This window comes from Callospermophilus lateralis, chromosome 1 (genome assembly GCF_048772815.1).
Source record: "Callospermophilus lateralis isolate mCalLat2 chromosome 1, mCalLat2.hap1, whole genome shotgun sequence".
Taxonomy (NCBI): domain Eukaryota; kingdom Metazoa; phylum Chordata; class Mammalia; order Rodentia; family Sciuridae; genus Callospermophilus; species Callospermophilus lateralis.
In genome coordinates, this window is record NC_135305.1 from 30,958,612 (window position 1) to 30,972,794 (window position 14,183).

Genomic DNA, 14,183 nt, shown 5'->3' on the forward strand with positions numbered 1-14,183 from the left:
GAACAGAGCCCATGGGAAAGGAAAAAGCAAACAAGGGTCCCCTGCTTTCATGGTACTCTGACTCCAGGAACTAAGAACAATTGGTCTTTCATGGGTTTTTTTTGGTTTTTTTTTTGATTATATGATCTCTTCAGCCACTGTGCTTTGTTCCTATCAATCTATGGTATCTTCTGTCAATTCAGGAACACTTGCTGTCTTTAAAACATAAGAGCCTTTTCCAGTTGAAAATAATTAGAACCCAGAAGCATGAGAGATCAGATTCTAAGAAGCCTGTGAGTTCTGATTTTTGTATTCCATTTCTATGGCAGACATCAGTCACCCAACAATGGCCAGTAGGCAACTTTTCATTCACTGTGTGAAGTTTTACATAATGATTCAATGTATTCCAATTTAGCCTCCTATCAGTTTAAAATTTTTTATTGGTGTATATTCATTATACAGAACACTGGGTTTTACTGTGGCATATTTATGCATGCATATAACATAATTTGATTCCTATGAGTTATTTTTAAGTAACAGTAAATAATTAGGGTCCAGAAACATGAGAGATCATATTCTAAGCAGATTATGAGTTCAGATTTTTTAACTGAACAGATACAGTTCATTAGGCTAAATTAATGAGCTTGTCCAAGGTCACAGATTAAAGTGCCCTTGAGGAGGATCAGAATACCTTGCCTTCAGTCCTTGCTTTTACATCCAACCCTCCTACCTTTCTATCAGCTAAGGCAAATTGGTCTGCTGGGAGACATGTAGAAGTTTAGTCCATGGGAAGATTAACTAAAGTGATTTTGTGCTGGCAAAACCATTAATGGACCAGGCAGAGTCAACCTTTCCAGCAGGCACAGTACCCAGAGTCCAAGAAGATATCTGTATGTTCTAATCTTGGAGACAACACAGATGAAGGGGAGTTAGATGCCACTTACCCCTGTTGTCCATGTCATTGGCAGAACTCAGAGAAAAACCAGCCACATCTTCATAGGGATCTCAAGGTAGCAGCTCTGGGGAAATAGAATAAAGTTTGAGTGTTCTGCAGTTGTTGTCATTCTCAGTCAACAGCAGTCTAAAAATATCTGATTTGTCTTAACGTTTTCAAGAGAGAGGGAGAAATTCACATAAATTTTATTACTGCTTACTGTTATAAATTTTTTGGTTGTTACTTATTGTTATTAATCTCTGTACCTAATTTATGACTCAAACTTTATCATAGGTATGTAAATGAAAAAGCATATATAGTGTTCAGTATTATTCATAGTTAGGCATTGACAATCCATGGTTTTTTTTTTGGGGGGGGGCATATAGTCTTTTAATGAGAATTACAAAAGACTAAAACCATATTTTTTTGCAAAATTACTTTTTTCTTATTTTTGTACCAGGGATTGAATCCAGGAGAATTTAACCACTGTCAGAGAATTTAACCATATGTCACATCCCAACCTTTTTTTTTTTTTCAGACAGGGTCTCATTAAGTTGCTTACAGTCTCACTAAGTTGCTGAGGCTAACTGAACCTGCAATCCTCCTGCCTCATCCTCCTGAGGTGCTGGGATCAGGCATGCACCACCACCTCTGGCAATACCTTTTTTAAATAAATGATTTGCTCTTAATTATAAATTTTGTCCATGAAGATGCTTTATTCTGCAAAATAAATAAACAAAAGAACAAATTAAACATATGACTTGTCCAAGATATTTGAGAAAAAAAGAGCCTGATCAGTATTTACATTAATCAGAATATATTCTCTAACTTCTCAGAGTCACCCTGAAAGTATGATTCAATTGGAAAATAAAGAATGAGAGTGAGAGAGGAGAGAGAGAGATCTCATTATAGTTGCCCTAAATAGCTTTTTAAATTTAATTTAATTATTTTTTAAATTTTTTTATTAGCTACACATGACCATACAATGATCTTGACAATTCACACATTTGAATCAAATGGGATATTTTTTTCTGATATAACCCTTCCTTTCTGGGACTCATATAGTCACAAAATAGCTGAATTTAAAGTATTTCTTTTTTTTCTTTTTTTTTTAAGTATTTCTAATGAACTAATTAATAAGGAAAAAGAAAATATGTATTGAACACATAAATTTGCCACAAGCAATTACGTATATCAAAAAGACATTAACTTTAAAAAGGTATTTAAAAAGTGAGGACAAACCCGAAATTACAGAAAAATAAGTCAGATTTTTTTCAATGAAACACTAGAATTAATCAAAATTATCAAATACACACATACACGCACATACAAAACTAGTGGCACTATGTATTGTCTAAAAAGGGAGAAAAGCAGTGGTCCAAGACCATTCAGATGGCTTATCAGTTAAAGGAAAAGCACACACACACACACACACACACACACACACACACAACCAATATTTTCAACAATAAGTCATTCTACAACAACACAAAAATTAGAATTATTTTATAATGCTTGCTCTTTTAATCAAAAGATGCCCATATCTTGGATGTGTATACATACATACATATATATATATATATATATATATATATATATATATATATATATATGTTTTTCACTAGTTTACTGTTGACTTATTTTAAAATATATTTGTGTTACTGCATGCAAATGTTTCCTGTATTTAACAGCCTTTCTTTTTATTTACTTCATGTGTCCAGCTTCCACAGACAGGAGTTTCAGGTTGGCAGGCAGATGGGTGCCTTACTCTCCTGTGAAATTGAATGCAACAGTTCAAAACACTGGCTGGAAAAATGTTTGATTGCTATTTGAACACATGGAAATAGTTACACTGATGCCTGAATTTCCATTTTCTGAAAAAAAAAAAAAGCCATGCAATGCCGGTGTCAAAGACTAGGCAGTTGTAGCATGGAGAGTGGACAGAGTGGGGTTGAGTTCTTTGTCTCATCAATTGGAAGAATAAAGACACAAGAGTGAGAGCAAAGCAACAGAATTTATTAAAGTAATAAGAAAGTAGAACTCCCAAAAAGGGAGGGGTGCCAAGAGAGGTATACCAAGAGTGGCTCTTGTCTAGGGGTTTATATAGATCTATAGGTTTAATTAAGCCAGTGCCCTGCCCAATCCTGGGTAAGGCATTTAGTGTCCACTAGGTATTCATTCAGCCTTTAGTCCAGTCAAAATATCAGGCATTTTTCCTTCCTTGGAGAAACATGGACCCCAGTCACATAGGTCCTGATTTAAAAATAGCCTTTGTTCCAATCATGTCCCCGCAGGTATCTGCAGCTGCTGTTTGTGCTCTACTGCCCAGAAAGTTATCCAGGGGCCCATCTCTCTATCCTTCAGCCTTCTCTCTTCCTCCTGACAGCACAGTCACCATTCATAATGGCTGTTGCAATTCCCTCATGAATAGATCAAGAAATCATTTCCCAAGTCAGTCATTGCCTATGACCATTTAGCTCAAGTTGATAAGCAAAAGTTTTGGCTTGCTTTCATGTTTCTATCAGCTGTACAGTTGGGAAGAACTTCTGTTGACCGTCATATTTTTCCTGTTCCTCCAAGACAAATATAAAGTGAAGCCAAAACAGGACCGCATCATCACCCTGTCAATAACACCAGGAAGATTACTATCTAAAGTAAGGAAAACTATGTCCTCTCCCTGTAGGGTCGTAATGGACTTGTGCTGATGAATCAGATGGGGCATTAAAGCATCCAAGAGCCTTGTCATTTATAGGAAGCACTAGGACATGGATAAGAATAAACCCTGAGCTCACCAAACTCTTTGGGGTCTGCTTTTATTGTACGTGGAAGAGTTATTTCATATCCAGAATAGGCATATTTGCAAGGGAAAAGTACCGAACCAACCTCTTTCTCCATAGCCAAGTTGCAAATGAATCCCAGTGAGCTGGACACCATCTGAGCTTTGGGTGACACTTTCTACAAACAAGATGGCCACTCTGACATTGAAGAGTGGGTAGTAACATAATCAAAGCAGACAGGACACTCAAAATAATTTGCCCAGTGATTGTTGGATGCAGTTGTTCCAGTCATGTCAGGCACTCTCTGGAATGGTGGATACTTTGAGTTACAAGTAGGTAATGCTGTAGCAGTCTGATGGCTCATTTTTTATAAGCTAGTGGATTCCTCAAAGCACAGGGGTGCCTGGGACAGAGTGTTCCCTCAAATACCGAATAACCAGTCTAGTTTCTCAGCGTCAGAGCTTTAAGTCAGTCACCCAGAAGCAATTTCTCCTCCGGAATACTTGGGTTTGGTGTTCTTAGCTTTTTTTTTGGCTGCTCTCCTCTAGAAATGTCAAAATTACTTCCCACTGGGGGTTCTTAGAACACGGAAAAAGAAGAAATGCTATATTTTCCTTATGATAAAAATTTATAAAGTGGTTTTAATATATATTGCAATTTTGTAAGGAACCATTAATCAAAGACTAAGATAAGAGTAAGAAGGGAACTTAGGGTTTTACTTTCTCCTTGCCCTTGCTGAGTTTTCAACATAGATCATCATGTCATCTATGAATAATTACTGTCTTGTTTTTTCCTGTTTTTGTCTGAATCCTCTATAGTTCTATTTCCTGATGATTATACTGGCTAGAATCTCCAGGACATTGTGGAATGAAGTATTCAATACAAGCATCCTGATCTTGAGACAAAAGCATTTATTTCTACACCCCAATCAGGTTGTTAGCTGTAGATTTTTCTTACATGCTCCTTATTGGTTGGAGAACTTCCCTTCTATTCCCAGACCCATGGACATTTTTATTAGTTTTATGAGATAGATATTGTCCATTAAAATGATTTATGATTTTTATTTTTAAGTTAGTTAATATGATGAATTACATAGACAAATTTTTGAATGTTAAACCAACTTTTCATGCTTGGGATGACACTTTGTCTGATGTATCATCACTTTTTTCCAACACTAGTTTTTAGAAAAGTTTTAGGCTTCCATAAACATTGACAAGAAGTTCATAGATTTTCTGCATGCATAGTCTCCTCCATTGTTGCTATTTCTTACCAGAGTGACATATTTTTTATAATTGATTTTTAGCCAAAATTGTATTCCTGAGATAAATGACACATGGTCCCATATATTATTGTTTTCATATTTGCACAATACAACTTTATTAAATCTTTGATTTAACATTTATATTCATTGAGGTTATTCATTTATAGTATTCTTTTTGAAATTTGAAAGTCTTTGTTTTTTTTTTTTTAAATAAATGAGGCCTTTTAGAGTAGGAAGATATTCTTGGCCTTTGAATTTATATAAGTTTATAAGTAGAATAGATATTATGTGTTCCTTAAGTGTCTGTTAGAATTCACGAGTAATTCATCTGGGCCTAGAGTGTCATTTGTAAAAATGTTTGAAACTACAAATTCAACCTCTTTTATAAATAAATATTGGACTATGTTACATACCTATTTCTTGTGAGTGAGGTTTGGTTGTTGATGTCCCTCAAGGCATTTTCGTGTTTCTTTTAAGTTAGTGAATATAATAACATAAATATGTTTTTACCATTTCCTTAGCCATTTAGTTTCTATAGAACATGCAGTGATATAACTTGCTCATTAATGATTTAGTAATTGCCTTCTCCATTTTTTCCTCATCAGTCTTCCTAGAAGTTTTAAACTTTATATTCTTTAAAGATCCAGATTTTGCTTTCATCTGTTATTTCTGTTATTTTTATTTTTTTAATATCCATTTTAATCATCATTATTTCTTTATTCTTTAATTTTACATTTATTTGCTCATACAAACTAGATTTCAGCTCAGGTGTTGTCTTCCATTCATGGATCCATGCTCTTGTCATCCATGAATAATATATTGAGGATTCTGAGCTTGTATTTGAACTTGGATAGAGAAGAAATTTTGTCAGTGATTAATGGTGGTTTTCCTGGAGTAGGAGAGTGACATGGTGTGTTAGGTTTTTCCATGTCTATGAAAAGATGTTAACAAATATTGTCCCAATTGCAGTCTATTAAAATATGGATAAAACTTTGGGACTGGGGTGGTGGCTCAGTGGTAGAGCACTAGCATGTGTGAGGCACTGGGTTCAATCCTCAGCACCACATAAAAGATTAATAATTAAAAATAAAAATCTGGTTTCCCATCTACAAGATGGAATTGGTCATAGTACTTATAGGGTAATTATGAGGACTAAGTGGGATAACAAACATAAAACATTATTACTTTGTCTGGCATATAGTAAATGCTCAAAACATGTTAGTGGTTATTATTATGCTACATGCACTATGATGTATTCATATATGTACATAGGAAAATTACTTGGAATTCATTCCACTGTCTTTCCTTTCCTATCCACCATCTGTTCCCTTCCTTCCTCTTTATCAGATCTACTGAATATCTCTTCTCCCGGCTCTTCTGCCATATTATGGGTTAGCATCCACATATCAGTGAAAACATTTGACCTTTGGCTTTTGGGGACTGGCTTACTTCACTTAGCATGTTAGTCTTCCATCTGTCCATTTACTGGCAAATGTCATAAAGTCATTCTTCATAATGGCTGAGTACTATTCCATTGTATATATACCACATTTTTTTTATCCATTCATTTGTTGAAGCGCACTTAGTTTGGTTTCATAGCTTAGCTATCCTGAATTGAGCTGGTATGAACATTGATGTGACTGCATCACTGTAGTATACTGATTTTAAATCCTTTGGATATATACCAAGGAGTAAGATAGTTGGGTCAAATGGTGGGTTCTAATCCTAGATTTTTTTTTTTTTTTTGAGGAATCACCATACTGCTTTCCAGAATGGTTGCACCAATTTTCAGTCCCACCAGCAATGTATGAGTGCACCTTTTCCTCACTTCCTCATCAATATTTATTGTTACTTATATTATTTAAAAAACATTTTTTAGTTGTAGATGGGCACAATACATTTTTATCTGTTTATTTTTATGTAGTGCTGAGGATCAAACCCAGTGCCACCCGCATGTTAGGCAAGCGCTCTACCACTGAGCCACAACCCCAGCCCCATTACTTATATTCTTGATAATTTCTATTCTGACTGGAGTGAGATGAAACTCAGTGTAGTTTTAATTTGCATTTCTCTAATTGCTAGAGATATTTTTAAGAAGAGCTAGTTTTATACATTCATGTGGACACAATAAACAAGAAACTTAAAATTTATTCAAGGCAGGAAAATAAAACAACAGAAAGCCAAATGCAAAACACAAAAAAACCCAAACCCGAACATTTAGGAGAAACCACTGATTTCACCAAGGAGCTTCTATGTGTGCTCAAACTTTATAGTTAGCTTCCTTAGTGCATGTAGCATAATAATAACCACTAACATTTCAAATTTTCAAAGATTAAATAATTTATGGAAGAAAACATGATGTAAACACTAGCATTTTCATCTGGACTTCTAGAATAAAATAAGGATACATGTATTTTGATATACATACTAGAAGTTCTAATAATAATACTTAGTAGGCATATGAAAAGATACATGTATAAATGAAGTAAACACTGTTTAATAAAAAATAAATGTATCAATATTTTGCTTGAAATACAGAAAGTCCTAATTTTTTCAGCTCTAGAAAGACAGCTAAAGAAGTAACTTGCCACAAAAATGTTAATTTTGTCCCAAAGAGTCATTTTTATGGAATTCAAGATGATTAATTGATAGTTTAATTATATTTTTGAAGCATCCAACTAAAACTAATCAGTATGGTATTTCCAAACTCATCCCTTTCCAATTTTTGGTAAATGGGTATTAAGTGTGATTTTTCCAATTTTAGAATTATATTAGATTTCTATTTGAATTCTTGCAGATGATAACTTTTAGTCACAAAACATCAGTGAATTCCTGAAGTGCCCTTTTATTTGTATGGAATAAAAATCTTGTAAGGAACTATCTGTACAACAAGGCCTTCAGTGAGAAGTCACTCTTGTGGATACAAACGTGCCATGGCCTTGAAAGTTAAAAGTTCTTCCATACCTTGGCTACTGTGAATAATGCTGTACTATGAAAACACAGATGTCTCCTTGACATGTGGATTCTGTTTCCTTTGGATATATTCCCAGTAGTGGGGCAGCTGGATCATATGGATTTTGTACTTTTAATTTTCTGAGTAACTGTCATACTATTTTCCATAAGGGCTGTATTAACTTTCCCACTAACTGCGTGCACAGTTTCTATATTTTCGATAGCAGTCTTTCTCATAAGTATGAAGTAATATCTCACTGTGGTTTTAATTTGCATCTTTGCTGAGAAGAGCTCTATAGCCCAGTGAACATCCACCATTTTCCTAAAATAAAAATAAAGTAGCTTCTAGGACTACCAGCCTTATGTCTTTCATAAGTCAAAGTTTTATTTTAAAATGGCAGGGGGAAACTCTGGGCTAGGAATATGACTATGTCTGACAATTTATGTCAGTAGAGAGGTTTTCTTTCTCTTTTTCCTGAATCGTGAAGCTAGCTGTTCAACTACTAAGTCTTGTCATTGATGATTCATTCTCTCAAATTGAACATTTTAGTGTGCCTTGTCCTGTTGCATCAACCAATCCGCTTCACCAAGGATTAAACCTGAAAGAGAGCAGAGGTTCTGGTGTGATTCTACTAGCAGGAGGCAGTCCCCGTGTCCCCCCGCCCCCCCCCCCACCCGGGGTTGGCTTTGAACTCTCATCCTTTTGCCTTGCCCTTCCAAGTTGCTGGGATTACAGGTATGAGCCACCTTGTCCAGCAGGAGGCAGTCTTTGTTGTGAAACTTCCAGCTGAGGATGTGTGCTCTGGCTCTTCACACCAGGAGGCATCATGATATTTTTTGGTAAAAGGGCAGATAGCAAATATTTCAGACATTATGGGCCATGTGGTTTACATCAGAATGAATAAACATGATTGTGTTCCAAAATAACTTTATTTACAAAACAATAGTCCAGGTATGAACTACAGGCCATAATTTGCCAACTCCTACTTTATATATTCACTCAGGTCAAAATCTACCACTTCCTGTACTCAGGGTAAAGATTATACAGGTAGAAATCCCATCAGAGCTACATTTTCCAGACAAGATTACACTTTCCTATGGTACCAAACAAATGACCACCAATTTTCTTTGTGGGATCTGAAAAAGACCTTGAAATATCAAACAATGGATGAAAATATTTACTTTTCCTTCCTTTCATTCTTTTTTCTCTCTTTCACCAATAGATCTTTCTTCCTCTCCCTTCTTTCTCTTCTTTATTTCCTTCCTTTTTCTTTGTTTCTTTCTTATAGGGATCAATCCCAGGGCCTTCCGCGTGCCAGGCAAATGCTCCATCACTGAGCTACAGCCCCGCCCATCAGTAACTTTTTGAATCCCAAGTGTGTGTTAGGTGCCAGCGATGCAATGGTGCATGAGACTGAACTTTCTGACTTGGAAACAGAAATAAAGCATTTCAATATTTCATTTGGGCCACTGCAATAAAAGTATGAAAAAAGAATAAGATGGGAACAAACTGCCTCAGCTTTAGAGATGGTAAAAGTTTCAAATTAGATGTAATAGCCAAGCTTAGACCTGAAAGATAACTAATATTTAGGTCAATAATCATGCATAGGGAGTCTGGAGAGAGTCCCAACAAGCAGAGTTTCACAACACTTTGGGGGCATGAGAAAACACATAGGGACCCTTGAATTGAAATAATACTAGAGCACAGAGTAAATAAAGATGGGATTGACAAAGGATGAAGCTGGAAAGTTAGGCAGGAACCAGACACAAAAGACCTTTATGGCACCCACCCTAGTTCAAGTTACTTTCAAGTTCAAGTTCAAGGCAGTCTCACCAGGACAACTCAAATGGCCTCCTAGTTTGTTTCCTGATCTGGAATGTTTCTCCTCTTCAATCTGTTCACTATAACCCTGCCAGATCATATTTGTCTCCTACTTAAACCTCTTTAATTTGATGTTATCAGGATTATTTCTACCCACCATTGGACCCCAAAGGCCTATCATGATCTAGGCCTAATTACATTTCCAGCCTCATCTTTGGTCAACTTCATCTCTATGCTGGTTATTCTTTCAGTTAGGTCTTTTAAAATGTCTTTCAAGAGTGTTTTATGATCTCTTTTTAAGAAAGATGGAGGGATGAAATCACCTGAAAATCAAAGAGAAACAGACCATGGGTAGGAGGAAGGAGAGGAGGAAGGGCTGGCAAGTGATATTGCCAAATTATATTGTTATATTTTATGCGTTTAAAATATGTTACAACAAATCCCATCATTAGTACAACTATAATGCAGCAATAACGCAACAATAAAAAATGTGGAAAGAGAAAATGAAGAAAAACAAAATCTCTTTTTAGGCTTATTCCTATTTTCTTTAGATACCCAATAGCCTTTGTTGCTATTGAATGTGATGTCTTTTCATCACATTTTCTAACTCTTTGTCATTGGTATGTAGAAATGCAGTTGATTTTTGTTTTTTTTTGGCATCAGGAGTTGAACCCAGAGGTGCTTAACTCCTGAGCAACATCCCCAGCCCTGTTTTTATATTTTATTTAGTGACAGAGTTTCGTTTAGTTGCTTAGTGCCTCACTAAGTTGCTGAGGTTGGCTTTGAACTTGTGATCCTCCTGCTTCAGCCTCTGGAGCCTCTGGAATTATAGACCTGTGCCACCATCCATGCCTGAGAGTTTTGCATATTCATCATGTATCTACTGCTGCTGCTGAACTCTTACTAATTTTCATTGTCAACAACGTCTACATTAGTTTGTCAACACATGTTTTAGGGTTGTCTATGTAGGTAACTCATATATTGGTTTTGCTTCTGCTTTCTTTTCTTTCATGCATACCTTTTCTTGTACTCTTGAGCTCTCTAGCACTTTCAGTACCTTTCAATGAATGAGAGTTCCTGTGACTCCACCTCCTTGCCTGCACTTGGCATTGTCAGCCTTCTCAGTATTTGGTATTCTAACGGGTATGTAGTGGTTACTTTCATATTTCTTCTTTCCGCTTTCATTAGGTTTACTCTGTTAAATATTCCCTAGCTTAATATGGAAGCTTAATTTATTCACTTATGTCTTGTTTTTTTTTTTAAGAAAACCATGGACATTAAAATCATATACAATTTCTCATATTTCTTGGATACATTCCATGCATTTTGATACATTCTATTTTCCTCATTATTTGACTCTGAATGTTTTCTAATCTGTTAAATAATTTTCATCTATAAATTTTAATAACTGTTTATGTATCCAAACACATGTGCTTGTTAAAGAAACATTTTGTTACTGATCTTTATCCAGGTTTGTTGAATTCTTATTGAAACTGGTTAATGGACACATGCCTACCCGATTACATTAATCTTTCTAGGTGTATTTTAAAATGTACATAATTTATCGAGGCATGGTGGCACAGTGACTTGGGAGGCTGAGACAAGGGAATTGCAAGTTTGAGGCCAATCTCAATAACTTAGCAAGGGTCTAATTAGCTTAGCAAAACCATGTCTCAAAATAAACAATAAAAAGAACTGGGGATGTGGTTCAGTGGTTAAGCACCCCTGAGTTCAATCCCCAGTACATAAATTTAAAAAAAATAAGATGTCTATAATTTAATTATTGGTATAGTGTTTATGAATTTAATCAGTTCAAATTATTAGTTCCATTGTTTAATATATACATGCTTACTGGAGATTATCTTCTTGATCCATAAATTACTGAGAGAAATATGTTAGATGGCAGAATTATTTATATTCCTAGTTTATGTTTTGCTTGAATTTTTTTCTTTTTTTTGGATACTCAGAGTTACTCAACCACTGAACCACATCCCCAGCCCTATTTTGTATTTTATTTAGAGATAAGGTCTCACTGAGTTGCTTAGCACCTCGCTGTTGCTGAGGCTGGCTTTGAACTCGATTTCCTTCTGTCTCAGCCCACCTACCTCTAGCGCATGGGATTACAGGCCTGCACCACCATACCAGTTTATTTGACATATTTTAAAGATATGACATTAGGAATATGTAACTTTGTAATTATGTATTCATTGATTATTTTTTTCAGTAATATGCAAATGTTATGTCAGATAAGTAAGGTGTGGCCCTATTCTAAATGCCTGATAGAAGAAAATCAAATCCCCTGGGGAGAAGATGGCAATGAGCAGATTATCTCTGGTATCACACACACAGCTTTTAGTTTTCATTTATAAATGTCTGAGACCAGCCACATAACAAAAATAAGAAATCAGATCAACAAAATCAGATCAGCAAAAACATAGTCAATAGAAACAGCTACAAGTGGACTTTTGAAGCTTCATATATAAACTTTAAAATAATTGTGATTAACATGTTCAAGAAAACAGGTGGCTTGATGTAGAGTTTCACAAGAAACTATTTTTTTTTTAGCATTTAGCTCTCTTATTCTACCCAGCATAGAATTTAGTGAATGTAACTAGAGAAGAAAAAAAAATGTACACTGTCCTACTTATTCTCTGTGGATCTTGGTTCCTTAAGTTTTGCTTTCTGAGTAACCTTGAATTCTAACATTTTCTTCCCCAGTCTTGTAAAAATGTGGAAGGATCAGTGCCGCAGCTTTCCTCTAGATCTCTAAGTTGGTAGCAATTACTTACTAGCAAATACTTTAAGAAAAGGGGCAAGGAATTTCTTGTCATTTCAGTGGATTTTGATTCTCTCAGGAACCTACTGTTCTTCAGCTCTGGATGCTTATGCGGCTCTTTGAAGGGCTCAGACAGTTGCTATTTCATTTTTACTACATCTGGAATTACTCTCAAAGGGAAGGTTGTTTTTTTCTGTCACAAAGTTGGAAAAACTCAGTTTTCCCCTTTTAACATGATAAATTAACTTTTGTTCATTTTAATTACATACATATTAGGGGATATTGTTTGGATCTTTTCAAGTTCTCTTTCCCCTTTATTCTCTTTTTAAAAATATTTTCTTCTTTCTATGACAGAATATCAAGTAAGGTGTGCAAATTATATAATATTTTAGTGGTTCTCTAGAAAATTTTAGCACTCATATTAGATTAATAATAATTCAAAGCTAATATCCTGTTTCTCTTCCAAAACTAAGAATTTTAAATATCTTAATTGTAAATTGTCTCTGTCCTGAGTTAGAAGTTTTTCTGGTTTGCTCTTTTAGTTCCTTCTTGCTTGTTTAATTCTTTAATATATTCATTTTATTACTTCTAATTAATTATTTTGTTATTTATTTTCATTTAGAATATGCTTATTTTACTTTCTCATTATTCCTTTTTGCATCTCACATTCTCCTAATGGTAACATGTTTCTTTAGGTGATATTTTCTTTGGACTTTTTCCCCCCTTTTTTGTGGTGCTGGGGATTAAATTTGAGTCTCACATTCTTCAAGTGGTAAAGTGCTTTACTGGTGAGCTGCACTCCCAGCCCTTCTTTAGCCATTTTAAGGAAGAGTATATTCTAGTATTTTGTAGGTGTTTGTTTTTTCTAAAACAGTAATCCTTAAAATAGAGACACTAGAATCCTGGGAATTCTGAGATACTTTCATAAAATTTATGAAATCGATTTTCATAAAAATGCTAAGATGTTTTTTGTATTTCTGCCCTATCCACATTTACACTGATAAATGTGAAATGTTGGGTAAAATTGCTGGTTCTTTACATATGTTTGGATGAAACAGTAGAAATATGAACTTTGGCATAGTTTGAAACTGGAATACATGCCTTTTTTTCTTATTCTGTTTCAAGAAGGAAAATATGCATAAAGCATACTGCATGATAAAGAGTACATTGGCTATCTCACAGAGAAATACTTATTCAGTAGCTTGAATTGTAAGATGAATTAACTGCTCTCTTTTGGAACACCTTCCTGCCCTCCTCAAAAGAACAGCTTCCAAACTATAGTTATGCAAACTTAGAGCTTTTGACAGAAAAGTTCTCTTCAACAAAATATAAGTCTGTCATTTCAAGGAAAACAATGTTTCACTGTAAATGTTTAACAACTATCCCTCTAGGCTTTAAAAAAAAGTTTTGATTTGCAGATTTGTAGCCAATTTCTGTAATAATAAATACTTCCAGAATGGCTGATTTCAAAGCAGTAAGTACAGAGTGGAGAACAGATCTTCAGGGCTCACAAGCCATTGCAAACCAACTACAGCACGCTGAAGTTGGAAACATTGCCAAGGATGAGAGATTTTGAGTGAAAATGAGAATTTGAGAAAATTTGTATCCATGAACCTGAGTCTGACAGCATCTCAACACATAAAGACTTTTCTGAAAGATTACTAGAGATATTAACCTAATGT

The 14,183-nt window shown here is 35.0% G+C and overlaps 1 pseudogene; it reads right to left on the reverse strand.

The window, feature by feature from the left end:
* Positions 1–2,707: 2,707 nt before the first annotated feature.
* Positions 2,708–4,054, reverse strand: LOC143397328 (E3 ubiquitin-protein ligase SIAH1-like; annotated as a pseudogene).
* Positions 4,055–14,183: the final 10,129 nt, after the last annotated feature.